Source organism: Oncorhynchus mykiss, chromosome 27, assembly GCF_013265735.2.
Source record: "Oncorhynchus mykiss isolate Arlee chromosome 27, USDA_OmykA_1.1, whole genome shotgun sequence".
Taxonomy (NCBI): Eukaryota; Metazoa; Chordata; class Actinopteri; order Salmoniformes; family Salmonidae; genus Oncorhynchus; species Oncorhynchus mykiss.
This window is the reverse complement of record NC_048591.1, coordinates 47,401,343-47,418,094: the sequence shown is the minus strand read 5'-3', so window position 1 is coordinate 47,418,094 and position 16,752 is coordinate 47,401,343.

Below are 16,752 nucleotides of genomic sequence, written 5' to 3'. Positions count from 1 at the left end.
GTATTCTGTCCTGTCCTAAGGACTCTCTGTGAATTCTGTCCTGTCCTAAGGACTCTCTGTGTATTATGTCCTGTCCTATGGACTCTGTGTGTTTTCTGTCCTGTCCTAAGGACTCTCTGTGTATTCTGTCCTGTCCTAAGGACTCTCTGTGTATTCTGTCCTGTCCTAAGGACTCTGTGCATTTTGTCCTGTCCTATGGACTCTCTGTGTATTCTGTCCTGTCCTAAGGACTCTGTGTATTCTGTCCTGTCCTAAGGACACTCTGTGTATTCTGTCCTGTCCTAAGGACTCTGTGTATTTTGTCCTGTCCTATGGACTCTCTGTGTATGCTGCTCTGTAAACAACAACAACAACAACAACAGAGTAAATACATGTCAATTGGGTTCCATCTTCTCCCGAAAAGGTCATTTGGTGTCATAACCCCAATTTTCCAGGGAGGCTCCCAATACGCATTAGTGTCCTTACAATCTCCAGGGCAACCGTGAGAGGAAGGAGGAAGAGGAACTGAGTCCATTCACTGTCAAACCCCAATTAAAATGAACGCATTGGAACAGCAGCAGGCCTAGCCATCTTCTCATTGGTTATTAGGGGGAGACACCTTTAGCTTCTAGTGTGTGTGTGTGTGTGTGTGTGTGTGTGTGTGCGTGCGTGCGTGCGTGTCTGTGTGTGTGTGCGTGCGTGCGTGTGTTTTTGTGTTAGGGGGAAGGAAGTTTAGCTATATCTACCGCGGTTGTTTCTAGTTTCCTCTCTCCATCCAATAACCCACAAAGCGCTGAGTCAACCCAGTAAAACATAATGTTCCAGGAGGATTTATGTCTCATACGACCCCTGACCTTTATGACTTCCTGTCAGCAGTGTTTCCTAGTTGACCAATGGGCTCAGAGCTACATTTTGTATTTATTTTTTACAAGCGATGACTATGACTTCACAACTAAAAACATGAATACGTTTTTTTTGGAATTGAGTGTTCGGTAGCTCTTAAATGTAAAGTACTCATGGATCCTGCTTAGTTTTTTTTTTTTGTTGTTGTTAGCTATCGTTTTCATATTTGGACAAAACAGATGCATATTGCAGTTCAAGGTGCAACAAGGCTCCAGTATATTATTTTCCTCTAAGAGCTTGGATATAAAGTGACTTTCCCGTCAAGGCTCTCGAGCAGCAAAAGAGACACTGCCTTGGGCTTGTGTCTGAAATAGCACCCTATACCCTATGTAGTGCGTAGGTCTCTGGTCAAAAGTAGTGCACTATACAGGGAGTAGGGTGCCATTTGGGACGCATGCCGTAGTCTGGAGGAGGATGGCAAGCAGACCAGATGGCTTTAAGAGGAATGATACACGCCGTAAGATATAAAGGAATTGAAGTTTGAATAAAAATATCTACTGAGATCAAAGTGAGACCATGCGGGCAACGGGTAGGATGCATCCCAAATGTCACCCTAGTCCCTCTGGGCCCAGGTTCAAAGTGCTGCGGTGTATATAAGGAATAAGGGGACCATTCGGAACGGCCCCAGCCTTACTGTGGGGATACTCCCTCTCCTCCTACTTCACTTCCTTCCTGAATTCTTCTTCTTCTTCTTATTTCCTTTACTTGTTCAAACATTAATTTCATATGAAGCCCAATTTAACTTGAGGAGAGTGCATGGCGTGATACTCTGATCTAATCCATTAAAATTACATTATCCCTCTCTCTATTCTTCCCTCTATCCCTCTCACTATCCCTCCCTCTGTCTCTATCCCGCCCTCTATCCTTCCCTCTATCCCTCTCACTATCCCTCTCACTATCCCTCCCTCTGTCTCTATCCCTCCCTCTATCCCTCCCTCTATCCCTCCCTCTGTCTCTATCCCTCTCTCTATTCCTCCCTCTATCCCTCTCACTATCCCTCCCTCTGTCTCTATCCCTCCCTCTATCCCTCCCTCTGTCTCTATCCCTCCCTCTATTCCTCTCACTATCCCTCCCTCTGTCTCTATCCCTCCCTCTATGCCTCTATCCCTCTCTCTGTCCCTCTCACTATCCCTCCCTCTGTCTCTATCCCTCTCACTATCCCTCCCTCTGTCTCTACCCCTCCCTCTATCCCTCCCTCTATGCCTCTATCCCTCTCTCTGTCCCTCTCACTATCCCTCCCTCTGTCTCTACCCCTCCCTCTATCCCTCCCTCTATGCCTCTATCCCTCTCACTATCCCTCCCTCTGTCTCTATCCCTCCCTCTATCCCTCCCTCTATGCCTCTATCCCTCTCTCTGTCCCTCTCAATATCCCTGCCTCTGTCTCTATCCCTCTCACTATCCCTCCCTCTGTCTCTATCCCTCTCTCTATCCCTCTCTTCCTTCCAGAAGATTTTCCAACCTGCATTGTGTAGCATCTGGAGGTGCAGCCACAGAACATCTCAGTGTAGACTAGTGTGACATGGATAGGGCAGAGCCAATAAAGACTTGAACTGGGCATAAAGGCCATGGAAACACATCAAACGAAAACAGAATTACCATTTCTTTTCAGTTTATTACGCAGGTTTTTTTTAAAAGGTTATTAAAGTTCAATGGTTCAAATGAAGGAAGCACAAATCTTGAGTGGTTTACAAACTCGCCTTGCCGAGCGCAGGAGTCCAGAGGTACTATGCACAAGTAGACTTATTGCATTAAGTTGCTTGAGTGAGAGGCCTGTGCACATCTCGCTGCATATCCTCTATCCTGACGAAGGCAATTGGAACGCATCTGGCATCAGCTGTGTCCAAGTGAGGAGTGTCCGAGTTTGCCAAGGCAACAGGGCTTTGATTGGCCCGAGGTTGAACCACAGCCCACCTCCTACAAAGATGGCGTTTCCAAGACTCTCCCAGTATGGCCACCGGACTCGCCCAGTATGGCCACCGGACTCGCCCAGTATGGCCACCGGACTGAAGCTAAAACCCAGGTAAACTACTTGGGCCACCAGGTGTCAGAAGGGGGGTAGCGCCTGACCAGGACAAGGTGCGTGCAGTGAAGGACTGGAAGAAGCCATAAACTCTCTGGGAAATTAAGTCCTTCCTTTGGTTCTTGGGATACTATCGCTGCTTTGTGAAGGACTTCACATGCATTGGGACACCAATGTACCCCCCCAAGACAAGATAGAAAGAGGAGACACAAGCTCAATTGGAACCAAAACTGTGACAACACACTTTTTAGGCCTAGGAGATGTACTGGCTCAGAATGTATCGGGTTTTTTGTATTGTGGTGTGTTTTGTCCTGGGGTTTTGGTGTGTATGTATTGGGATTGTAGCTAGTGGGGTTATCTAGCAAAGTCTATGGCTGTCTGGAGTGGTTCTCAATCAGAGGCAGGTGTTTATCGTTGTCTCTGATTGGGAACCATATTTAGGCAGCCATATTCTTTGAGTTTGTCGTGGGTGATTGTCCTGAGTGTCTTGATGTCCTTGTTTGATGTTAGTTGACACAAGTATAGGCTGTTTTCGGTTTTCGTTTCGTTTATTGTTTTGTAGTGTTCGTGTTTAGTCGTGTTTACGTTTGTTTAAATAAACATGGATCGCAATCGACACGCTGCAGTTTGGTCCGACTCTCCTTCACTATATGAAAGCCGTTTTCAAAATCTCAGTTTACATTGGCGCGTTCTGGTCAGAAATGCCTTGTCTCAAACAAACATCCGGTGACAGTGCAGAGAGCCACATCCAATGACAAAAATACTCATCATAAACATTGATAATCGTTACAAGTGTTAAACATACGAATACAGATAAACTTCTCCTTAATGCAACCGCTGTGTCAGATTTCAAAAAGGCTTTACGGCGAAAGCACACTTTGTGATTATGTTAGGTCAGCGCCTAGCCACAGAAACCCATACAGCCATTGTCCAGCCAAGGAGAGTGTCACAAAAGTCAGAAATAGCATAAAAATGAATCACTTACCTTTGACGATCTTCATCTGGTGGCACTCCCAGGACTCCATTTTAGACAATAAATGTTTGTTTTTCTCGATAATGTTCCTCTTTATGTTATGGTGAGTGAATGAGGACCCAAAAGCGAACTAACTTAAACAGAGCTTCTTTAATAACCAAACATAGGTAGGCTCAGATAGACCGGCAGATTCCGACAGGACAGGACAAGGTTACAGCAAACATGACGATAGTCTGGCTCAGGCATGAAACACAACAAACAAGAATCCGACAAGGACAGGAACAGAAACAGAGAGAGATATAGGGACCTAATCAGAGGGAAAAAGGGAACAGGTGGGAAACGGGGTGAATGGGTAGTCAGAGGAGACAAGGAACAGCTGGGGGAAAGCGGGGGAGAAAAGGTAACCTAACAACGACCAGCAGAGGGAGACAGGGTGAAGGGAAAGGACAGAGACAAGACACAACATGACAGTACATGACAGTACCCCCCCCACTCACCGAGCGCCTCCTGGCGCACTCGAGGAGGAAACCTGGCGGCAACGGAGGAAATCCTCGATCAGCGCACGGTCCAGCACGTCCCGAGAGGGAACCCAACTCCTCTCCTCAGGACCGTACCCCTCCCAATCTACGAGGTACTGGTGACCACGGCCCCGAGGACGCATGTCCAAAATTCTACGGACCCTGTAGATGGGTGCGCCCTCGACAAGGATGGGGGGGGGGGGGAAGACGAGCGGGGGCGCGAAGGACGGGCTTGATGCAGGAGACATGGAAGACCGGGTGGACGCGACGAAGGTATCGCGGAAGAAGAAGTCGAACTGCGACAGGATTAATGACCCGAGAAATACGGAACGGACCAATGAACCGCGGGGTCAACTTGCGAGAAGCCGTCTTAAGGGGAAGGTTCTGAGTGGAGAGCCAAACTCTCTGACCGCGACAATATCTAGGACTCTTAGTTCTACGCTTATTAGCAGCCCTCACAGTCTGCGTCCTATAACGGCAAAGTGCAGACCTGACCCTCTTCCAGGTGCGCTCGCAACGTTGGACAAAAGCCTGAGCGGAGGGGACGCTGGACTCGGCGAACTGAGATGAGAACAGCGGAGGCTGGTACCCGAGGCTACTCTGAAAAGGAGATAGCCCGGTCGCAGACGAAGGAAGCGAGTTGTGGGCGTATTCTGCCCAGGGGAGCTGTTCTGACCAAGACGCAGGGTTACGAAAATAAAGACTGCGTAAGATGCGACCAATAGTCTGATTGGCCCGTTCTGCTTGACCGTTAGACTGGGGGTGAAAGCCGGAAGAGAGACTGACGGAAGCCCCAATCAAACGGCAAAACTCCCTCCAAAATTGAGACGTGAATTGCGGACCTCTGTCCGAAACGACGTCTGACGGAAGGCCATGAATTCTGAAAACATTCTCGATGATGATTTGTGCCGTCTCTTTAGCAGAAGGAAGCTTAGCAAGGGGAATGAAATGAGCCGCCTTAGAGAACCTATCGACAACCGTAAGAATAACAGTCTTCCCCGCTGACGAAGGCAGTCCGGTGACAAAATCTAAGGCGATGTGAGACCACGGTCGAGAGGGAATAGGAAGCGGCCTGAGACGGCCGGCAGGAGGAGAGTTACCGGACTTAGTCTGCGCGCAGACCGAACAAGCAGCCACGAAACGACGCGTGTCATGCTCCCGGGTGGGCCACCAAAAACGCTGGCGAATGGAAGCAAGCGTACCCCGAACGCCAGGGTGGCCGGCTAACTTGGCAGAGTGAGCCCACTGAAGAACGGCCAGACGAGTAGGAACGGGAACGAAAAGAAGGTTCCTAGGACAAGCGCGCGGCGACGGAGTGTGAGTGAGCGCTTGTTTTACCTGCCTCTCAATTCCCCAGACAGTCAACCCGACAACACGCCCCTCAGGGAGAATCCCCTCGGGGTCAGTGGAGGCTACTGAAGAACTGAAGAGACGAGACAAAGCATCAGGCTTGGTGTTCTTAGAGCCCGGACGATAAGAAATCACGAACTCGAAACGAGCGAAAAACAGCGCCCAACGCGCCTGACGCGCATTAAGTCGTTTGGCAGAACGGATGTACTCAAGGTTCCTATGGTCAGTCCAAACGACAAAAGGAACGGTCGCCCCCTCCAACCACTGTCGCCATTCGCCTAGGGCTAACCGGATGGCGAGCAGTTCGCGGTTACCCACATCATAGTTACGTTCCGACGGCGACAGGCGATGAGAAAAATACGCGCATGGGTGGACCTTGTCGTCAGAGAGGGAGCGCTGAGAAAGGATGGCTCCCACGCCCACCTCTGACGCGTCAACCTCGACAACGAACTGTCTAGAGACGTCAGGTGTAACAAGGATAGGAGCGGATGTAAAACGATTCTTGAGGAGATCAAAAGCTCCCTGGGCGGAAACGGACCACTTAAAGCACGTCTTGACAGAAGTAAGGGCTGTGAGAGGAGCTGCCACCTGACCGAATTTACAGATGAAACGACGATAGAAGTTCGCGAAGCCGAGAAAGCGCTGCAGCTCGACGCGTGACTTAGGGACGGGCCAATCAATGACAGCTTGGACCTTAGCGGGATCCATCTTAATGCCTTCAGCGGAAATAACAGAACCGAGAAATGTGACGGAGGAGGCATGAAAAGTGCACTTCTCAGCCTTCACAAAAAGACAATTCTCTAAAAGGCGCTGGAGGACACGTCGAACGTGCTGAACATGAATCTGGAGTGACGGTGAAAAAATCAGGATATCGTCAAGGTAAACGAAAACAAAGATGTTCAGCATGTCTCTCAGGACATCATTGACTAATGCCTGAAAGACAGCTGGAGCGTTAGCGAGGCCGAAAGGAAGAACCCGGTATTCAAAGTGCCCTAACGGAGTGTTAAACGCCGTCTTCCACTCGTCCCCCTCCCTGATGCGCACGAGATGGTAAGCGTTACGAAGGTCCAACTTAGTGAAAAACCTGGCTCCCTGCAGGATCTCGAAGGCTGAAGACATAAGAGGAAGCGGATAACGATTCTTCACTGTTATGTCATTCAGCCCTCGATAATCCATGCAGGGGCGCAGAGACCCGTCCTTCTTCTTGACAAAAAAAACCCCCGCTCCGGCGGGAGAGGAGGAGGGGACTATGGTACCGGCGTCAAGAGCTACAGACAAATAATCTTCGAGAGCCTTACGTTCGGGAGCCGACAGAGAGTATAGTCTACCCGGGGGGGGGGTGGTTCCCGGAAGGAGATCAATACTACAATCATACGACCGGTGTGGAGGAAGAGAGGTGGCCCTGGACCGACTGAACACCGTGCGCAGATCGTGATATTCCTCCGGCACCCCTGTCAAATCACCAGGCTCCTCCTGTGAAGAAGCGACAGAGGAAACAGGAGGGATAGCAGACATTAAACATTTCACATGACAAGAGACGTTCCAGGAGAGGATAGAATTACTAGACCAATTAATGGAAGGATTATGACAAACTAGCCAGGGATGGCCCAAAACAACAGGTGTAAAAGGTGAACGAAAAATTAAAAAAGAAATGGTTTCACTATGATTACCAGAAACAGTGAGGGTTAAAGGTAGCGTCTCACGCTGAATCCTGGGGAGAGGACTACCATCCAGGGCGAACAAGGCCGTGGGCTCCTTTAACTGTCTGAGAGGAATGTCATGTTCCCGAGCCCAGGTCTTGTCCATAAAACAGCCCTCCGCCCCAGAGTCTATTAAGGCACTGCAGGAAGCTGACGAACCGGTCCAGCGTAGATGGACCGACAAGGTAGTGCAGGATCTTGAAGGAGAGACAGGAGTAGTAGCGCTCACCAGTAGCCCTCCGCTTACTGACGAGCTCTGGCCTTTTACTGGACATGAAGTGACAAAATGACCAGCGGAACTGCAATAGAGACAGAGGCGGTTGGTGATTCTCCGTTCCCTCTCCTTAGTCGAGATGCGGATACCTCCCAGCTGCATGGGCTCAGCACCCGAGCCGGCAGAGGAAGATGGTAGTGATGCGGAGAGGGAGGCGACGGAGAGCGCGAGCTCCTTTCCACGAGCTCGGTGACGAAGATCAACCCGTCGCTCAATGCGAATAGCGAGTTCAATCAAGGAATCCACGCTGGAAGGAACCTCCCGGGAGAGAATCTCATCCTTTACCTCTGCGCGGAAACCCTCCAGAAGACGAGCGAGCAAGGCCGGCTCGTTCCAGCCACTGGAGACAGCAAGAGTGCGAAACTCAATAGAGTAGTCTGTTATGGATCGATTGCCTTGACATAGGGAAGACAGGGCCCTGGAAGCCTCCTCCCCAAAAACAGATCGATCAAAAACCCGTATCATCTCCTCCTTAAAGTCCTGATACTGGTTAGTACACTCAGCCCTTGCCTCCCAGATTGCCGTGCCCCACTCACGAGCCCGTCCAATAAGGAGAGATATGACGTAGGCGACACGAGCAGTGCTCCTGGAGTAAGTGTTGGGCTGGAGAGAAAACACAATATCACACTGGGTGAGGAACGAGCGGCATTCAGTGGGCTCCCCAGAGTAACACGGCGGGTTATTGATTCTGGGCTCCGGAGATTCGAAAGCCCTGGAAGTGGCCGGTGGATCGAGGCGGAGATGGTGAACCTGTTCTGTGAGGTTGGAGACTTGGGTGGCCAGGGTCTCAACGGCATGTCGAGCAGCAGACACTTCCTGCTCGTGTCTGCCTAGCATCGCTCCCTGGATCCCGACGGCTGAGTGGAGAGGATCCGAAGTCGCTGGGTCCATTCTTGGTCGGATTCTTCTGTTATGGTGAGTGAATGAGGACCCAAAAGCGAACTAACTTAAACAGAGCTTCTTTAATAACCAAACATAGGTAGGCTCAGATAGACCGGCAGATTCCGACAGGACAGGACAAGGTTACAGCAAACATGACGATAGTCTGGCTCAGGCATGAAACACAACAAACAAGAATCCGACAAGGACAGGAACAGAAACAGAGAGAGATATAGGGACCTAATCAGAGGGAAAAAGGGAACAGGTGGGAAACGGGGTGAATGGGTAGTCAGAGGAGACAAGGAACAGCTGGGGGAAAGCGGGGGAGAAAAGGTAACCTAACAACGACCAGCAGAGGGAGACAGGGTGAAGGGAAAGGACAGAGACAAGACACAACATGACAGTACATGACACTTTAAGACCAAATACCTCCTTTTTGTTAGCGCGGTTTGTCCGGTTATCCAAATGTGCGCACTAATTCCAGAATAAAAGATTTTAAAAAGTACAAAAAAAAGTAAAAAGTAAAAAGTACTCCGGTCGTTTTTTGTCATAAATAATATTTCAACCGGACAAAAGCTTCGTCAATAGGAAAGGAGAAACAAGAAAGGCGCGTTCCCGATCAGGCGCATGGCTGATGAATGGAAATTTCCACTGGCCACTGATTGAAAGTGCTGTATCGCCCTAATTTTTCAGAGGAAAAGCCTGAAATAATGTCTAAAGACTGGCCACGTGTAGCGGAAGACACAGAGCTCGTGAACTGGGTCCCAAGTCTTTGTATGGTGGATAGGCTTTCAATGGAAAAACAGCCTTTCAAAATAATACTACTTCCTGGTTGGATTTTCCTCTGGTTTTCGCCTGCCATATCAGTTCTGTTATACTCAGACATTATTTTAACATTTTTGGAAACTTTAGAGTTTAGACTTTACACCATTATACATTATGTTACACCATGCTGTTCACTATACATACTGTTACACCATGCTGTTCACTATACATACTGTTACACCATTATACATTATGTTACACCATGCTGTTCACTATACATTCTGTTAAACCATGCTGTTCACTATACATACTGTTACACCATTATACATTCTGTTACACCATTATACACTATGTTTCACCATTATACATTATGTTACACCATTATACATTCTGTTACACCATGCTGTTCATTATACATACTGTTACACCATTATACATTCTGTTACACCATGCTGTTCACTATACATAGTGTTACACCATGATACATTCTGTTACACCATGTTGTTCATTATACATTCTGTTACACCATTATACATACCGTTACACCATGCTGTTCATTATACATTATGTTACACCATTATACATTATGTTACACCATTATACATTATGTTACACCATTATACATTCTGTTACAACATGCGGTTCATTATGCATTCTGTTACACCATGCTGTTCATTATACATTCTGTTACACCATTATACAATCTGTTACACCATGCTGTTCACTATACATACTGTTACACCATTATACATTCTGTTACACAATTATACATTCTGTTACACCATTATACATTCTGTTACACCGTTATACATTATGTTACACCATGCTGTTCATTAAACATTCTGTAAAACCATTATACATTCTGTTACACCTTGCCGTTCACTATACATTCTGTTACACCATGCTGTACATTATACATACTGTTACACCATGCTTCTACACATGATACATTCTGTTACACCATGCTGTTCACTATACATTCTGTTACACCATTATACATTCTGTTACACCATTATACATTATGTTACACCATTATACATTATGTTACACCATTATACATTATGTTACACCATTATACATTCTGTAACACCATTATACATTATGTTACACCATTATACATTCTGTTACACCATGCTGTTCACTATACATTCTGTTACACGATTATACATTCTGTTACACCATTATACATTATGTTACACCATGCTGTTCATTATACATTATGTAACACCATTATACATTATGTTACACAATTATACATTCTGTTACTCCATTATACATTCTGTTACACCATTATACATTATGTTACACCATTATACATTCTGTAACACCATTATACATTATGTTACACCACTAGACATACTGTTACACCATTATACATTCTGTAACACCATGCTGTTCACTATACATTCTGTTACACCATTATACATTCTGTTACACCATTATACATTCTCTTACACCATGCTGTTCACTATACATTCTGTAACACCAATATACATTCTGTTACACCATTATACATTCTGTTACACCATTATACATTCTGTAACACCATTATACATTCTGTTACACCATTATACATTCTGTTACACCATTATACAATATGTTACACCATTCTGTTCATTATACATTCTCTTACACCATTATACATTTTGTTACACCATGCTGTTCACTATACATTATGTTACACCGTTATACATTATGTTACACCATGCTGTTCATTAAACATTCTGTAACACCATTATACATTCTGTTACACCTTGCCGTTCACTATACATTCTGTTACACCATGCTGTACATTATACACACTGTTACACCATGCTGCTACACATGATACGTTCTGTTACACCATGCTGTTCACTATACATTCTGTTACACCATTATACATTCTGTAACACCATTATACATTCTGTTACACCATTATACATTCTGTTACACCATTATACATTCTGTAACACCATTATACATTATGTTACACCATTATACATTATGTTACACCATTATACATTATGTTACACCTTTATACATTCTGTAACACCATTATACATTCTGTTACACCATTATACATTCTGTTACACCATGCTGTTCACTATACATTCTGTTACACCATTATACATTCGGTTACACCATTATACATTATGTTACACCATGCTGTTCATTATACATTATGTTACACCATTATACATTCTGTTACACCATTATACATTCTGTTACACCATTATACATCCTGTAACACCATTATACATTCTGTTACACCACTAGACATACTGTTACACCATTATACATTCTGTAACACCATGCTGTTCAATATACATTCTGTTACACCATTATACATTCTGTTACACCATTATACATTCTGTTACACCATGCTGTTCACTATACATTCTGTAACACCATTATACATTCTGTTACACCATTATACATTCCGTTACACCATTATACATTCTGTTACACCATTATACATTCTGTAACACCATTATACATTCTGTTACACCATTATACATTATGTTACACCATTATACATTCTGTAACACCATTATACATTCTGTTACACCATTATACATTCTGTTACACCATGCTGTTCACTATACATTCTGTTACACCATTATACATTATGTTACACCATTATACATTATGTTACACCACTATACGTACTGTTACACCATTATACATTCTGTTACACCATGCTGTTCACTATACATTCTGTTACACCATTATAAATTCTGTTACACCATTATACATTATGTTACACCATACTGTTCATTATACATTATGTAACACCATTATACATTATGTTACACCATTATACATTCTGTTACACCACTAGACATACTGTTACACCATTATACATTCTGTAACACCATTATACATTCTGTTACACCATTATACATTCTGTTACACCATGCTGTTCACTATACATTCTGTTACACCATTATACATTTTGTTACACCATTATACATTATGTTACACCATGCTGTTCATTATACATTATGTAACACCATTATACATTATGTTACACCATTATACATTCTGTTACACCATTATACATTCTGTTACGCCATTATACATTCTGTTACATCATTATACATGCTGTAACACCATTATACATTCTGTTACACCACTAGACATACTGTTACAGCATTATACATTCTGTAACACCATGCTGTTCACTATACATTCTGTTACACCATTATACATTCTGTTACACCATTATACATTCTGTTACACCATGCTGTTCACTATACATTCTGTAACACCATTATACATTCTGTTACACCATTATACATTATGTTACACCATTATACATTCTGTAACACCATTATACATTCTGTAACACCATTATACATTCTGTTACACCATTATACATTCTGTTACACCACTAGACATACTGTTACACCATTATACATTCTGTAACACCATGCTGTTCACTATACATTCTGTTACACCATTATACATTCTGTTACACCATTATACATTCTGTTACACCATGCTGTTCACTATGCATTCTGTAACACCATTATACATTCTGTTACACCATTATACATTGTGTTACACCATTATACATTCTGTAACACCATTATACATTCTGTAACACCATTATACATTCTGTTACACCATTATACATTCTGTTACACCACTATACGTACTGTTACACCATTATACATTCTGTTACACCATGCTGTCCACTATACATTCTGTTACACCATTATACATTCTGTTACACCATTATACAATCTGTTACACCATGCTGTTCACTATACATACTGTTACACCATGCTGTTCATTATACATTCTGTTACACCATTGTACAATCTGTTACACCATGCTGTTCATTATACACTCTGTTACACCATTATACATTCTGTTACACCATGCTGTTCATTATACATTCTGTTACACCATTGTACAATCTGTTACACCATTATACATTATGTAACACCATTATACATTCTGTTACACCATTATACATTCTGTTACACCACTATACGTACTGTTACACCATTACACATTCTGTTACACCACTATACGTACTGTTACACCATTATACATTCTGTTACACCATGCTGTCCACTATACATTCTGTTACACCATTATACATTCTGTTACACCATTATACAATCTGTTACACCATGCTGTTCACTATACATACTGTTACACCATGCTGTTCATTATACATTCTGTTACACCATTGTACAATCTGTTACACCATGCTGTTCATTATACACTCTGTTACACCATTATACATTCTGTTACACCATGCTGTTCATTATACATTCTGTTACACCATTGTACAATCTGTTACACCATGCTGTTCATTATACACTCTGTTACACCATTGTACAATCTGTTACACCATGCTGTTCATTATACATTCTGTTACACCATGCTGTTCATTATACATTCTGTTACACCATTATACATTCTGTTACACCATGCTGTTCATTATACATTATGTTACACCATTATACATTCTGTTACACCATGCTGTTCATTATACATTCAGAACAGTGGTGGATGGTTCCTGAAGGACCAACTTCTGTTTTCACAGAATGTAATCAAAGAGGACTCATCTGAGCGTACAAACAAAATTGGATCTGTGGAGACTGGTCGATACCTTGTGCTTTACGTATAAAAGTAGGAAATTATAAGTCGAGCTTTAGGACCTTGAGTGAGTGAATGGACCTCGGCTTTCTCAACCAAAATCGTAACCTGACAACATTACTTGACTATTGACAACCGTTGCAACATTTTGTTTGGCTGTAATTGGTCAGTTGTATAATTTGAGGGTAAACAGGTCAGGAGTGTTTAGTGTTGAGTTAGTCCCAAATGGAACCGTCTTCCACAGACGTACTGTGGATCATACTTACTTGGTCCATAGGACTCTAGTCAAATGTAGTGCACAGGAAACTAGGGTTCCACTTGGGACACATCCTGTACAATATTCACCCGTTTTTAGTTCAGATATATCTAAAATTTGAATCTATGGTTCATTATAATTTCAGACATTTGCATTTGCATTTGTATACTGTACATTCACTTACTCTAAAGATTGGCTATGTGCTTCATTCAATCACATAAAAGCAGAATAAACACCATAATTTTGAGGCGCTAATGATTTGGGGATATTTCATCTCCCTAATGAATCTTTCCAATTAAAGAAGAAACCCAACGCTTTTAAAAAAAAAAATTTATCAACCTGGAATATATTTCTCCCAGGCTGCCATCCCAAACGGCACCCTATTCCCTATATAGTGCGCTGCTTTTGACCAGGGCCCATAGGGCTTTCGGCAAAAGTACTGCAATATGTAGAGAATAGGGTCCACCTGAGACACAATTTCTTATTGGAGTTTCCTGACCTTTGACCACCTTCATCTCTTTTTCTGTCGTCTCAGAATTTTTTTCTGGAAGGGACTTAGGCCCTCCGTTCCAAATGACACCCTATTCCCTATATCGTGCACTACCCTATTCCCTATATAGTGCGCTACATTTGACCAAAGCCCAGTGGCACCCTCTTCCCTATATAGTGCACTAAATTTAACCAGGGCTTATAAGGCTCTGGTCTAAAGGTAGTGCACAATGGTAGGGAATAGGGTGCCGTTTGGAACGCAGGGAGGCTGTGAGGCATTCATAGACATGGACAATTAATAATGTATGTTTCTCTCTCAGAGTGCAAATGGAGGGGCACCATCACAACGTCAGATTTAACATTTCTCTTGACATTTCGGAGACGATATTTGATGAAACACAGTGTGGTCCACTATCATAGTCTTCTGAATTCAGACGGAGTTGACCCTGCAGGTAAATTATGACAAAAGTGAATTGCGAGATCAATCGTTGTTTTTAATAAAGTGGACTACAGAGAGTGAGACCAGGTTTGTTCGGACATACAGTATCATACCTGTTTAGACATACAGTATGATACTGTCATGATATGACATACAGTATCATACCTGTCATGATATGACATACAGTATCATACCTGTCAATGCATACAGTATCATACCTGTCAATACATACAGTATCATACCTGTCATGATATGACATACAGTATCATACCTGTCAATACATACAGTATCATACCTGTCAATACATACAGTATCATACCTGTCATGATATGACATACAGTATCATACCTGTCAATACATACAGTATCATACCTGTCAATACATACAGTATCATACCTGTCATGATATGACATACAGTATCATACCTGTCATGTTCAGACATAGAGAATCATACCTGTCATGATATGAAATACACAATAATACCTGTTAAAAAATACAGTATCATACCTGTTTAGACATACAGTATCAGACCTGTTTAGATATACAGTATCATACCTGTCAATACATACAGTATCATACCTGTCAATACATACAGTATCATACCTGTCATGTTCAGACATAGAGAATCATACCTGTCATCTTAAGACACACAGTATCATACCTGTCAATACATACAGTATCATACCTGTCATGTTCAGACATAGAGAATCATACCTGTCATCTTAAGACACACAGTATCATACCTGTCAATACATACAGTATCATACCTGTTAAGACACACAGTATCATACCTGTTAAGACACACAGTACCATACCTGTTAAGACACACAGTATCATACCTGTTAAGACATACAGTATCATACCTGTTAAGACACAGTATCTTACCTGTCCATACATACAGTATCATACCTGTCATGTTTAGACATACAGTATCATACCTGTCATGATATGACATACGGTATCATACCTGTCATGATATGATATACACAATCATACCTGTTAAGAAATATAGGATAATACCTGTTAAGACATACAGTATCATACCTGTTAAGACACACAGTATCATACCTGTTTAGACATACAGTATCATACCTGTTAAGACACACAGTATCATACCTGTCCATACATACAGTATCATACCTGTCATGTTTAGACATACAGTATCATACCTGTCAATACATACAGTATCATACCTGTCAATACATACAGTATCATACCTGTCATGATATGACATACAGTATCATACCTGTCATGTTCAGACATAGAGAATCATACCTGTCATGATATGAAATACACAATATCATACCTGTCATGTTTAGACATACAGTATCATACCTGTCATGATATGACATACGGTATCATACCTGTCATGATATGATATACACAATCATACCTGTTAAGAAATATAGGATAATACCTGTTAAGACATACAAAATCATACCTGTCAATACATACAGTATCATACCTGTTTAGACATAGAGTATCATACCTGTTAAGACACACAGTATCATACCTGTTTAGACATAGAGTATCATACCTGTCATGTTAAGACATACAGTATCATACCTGTTTAGACATACAGTATCATACCTGTTAAGACACACAGTATCA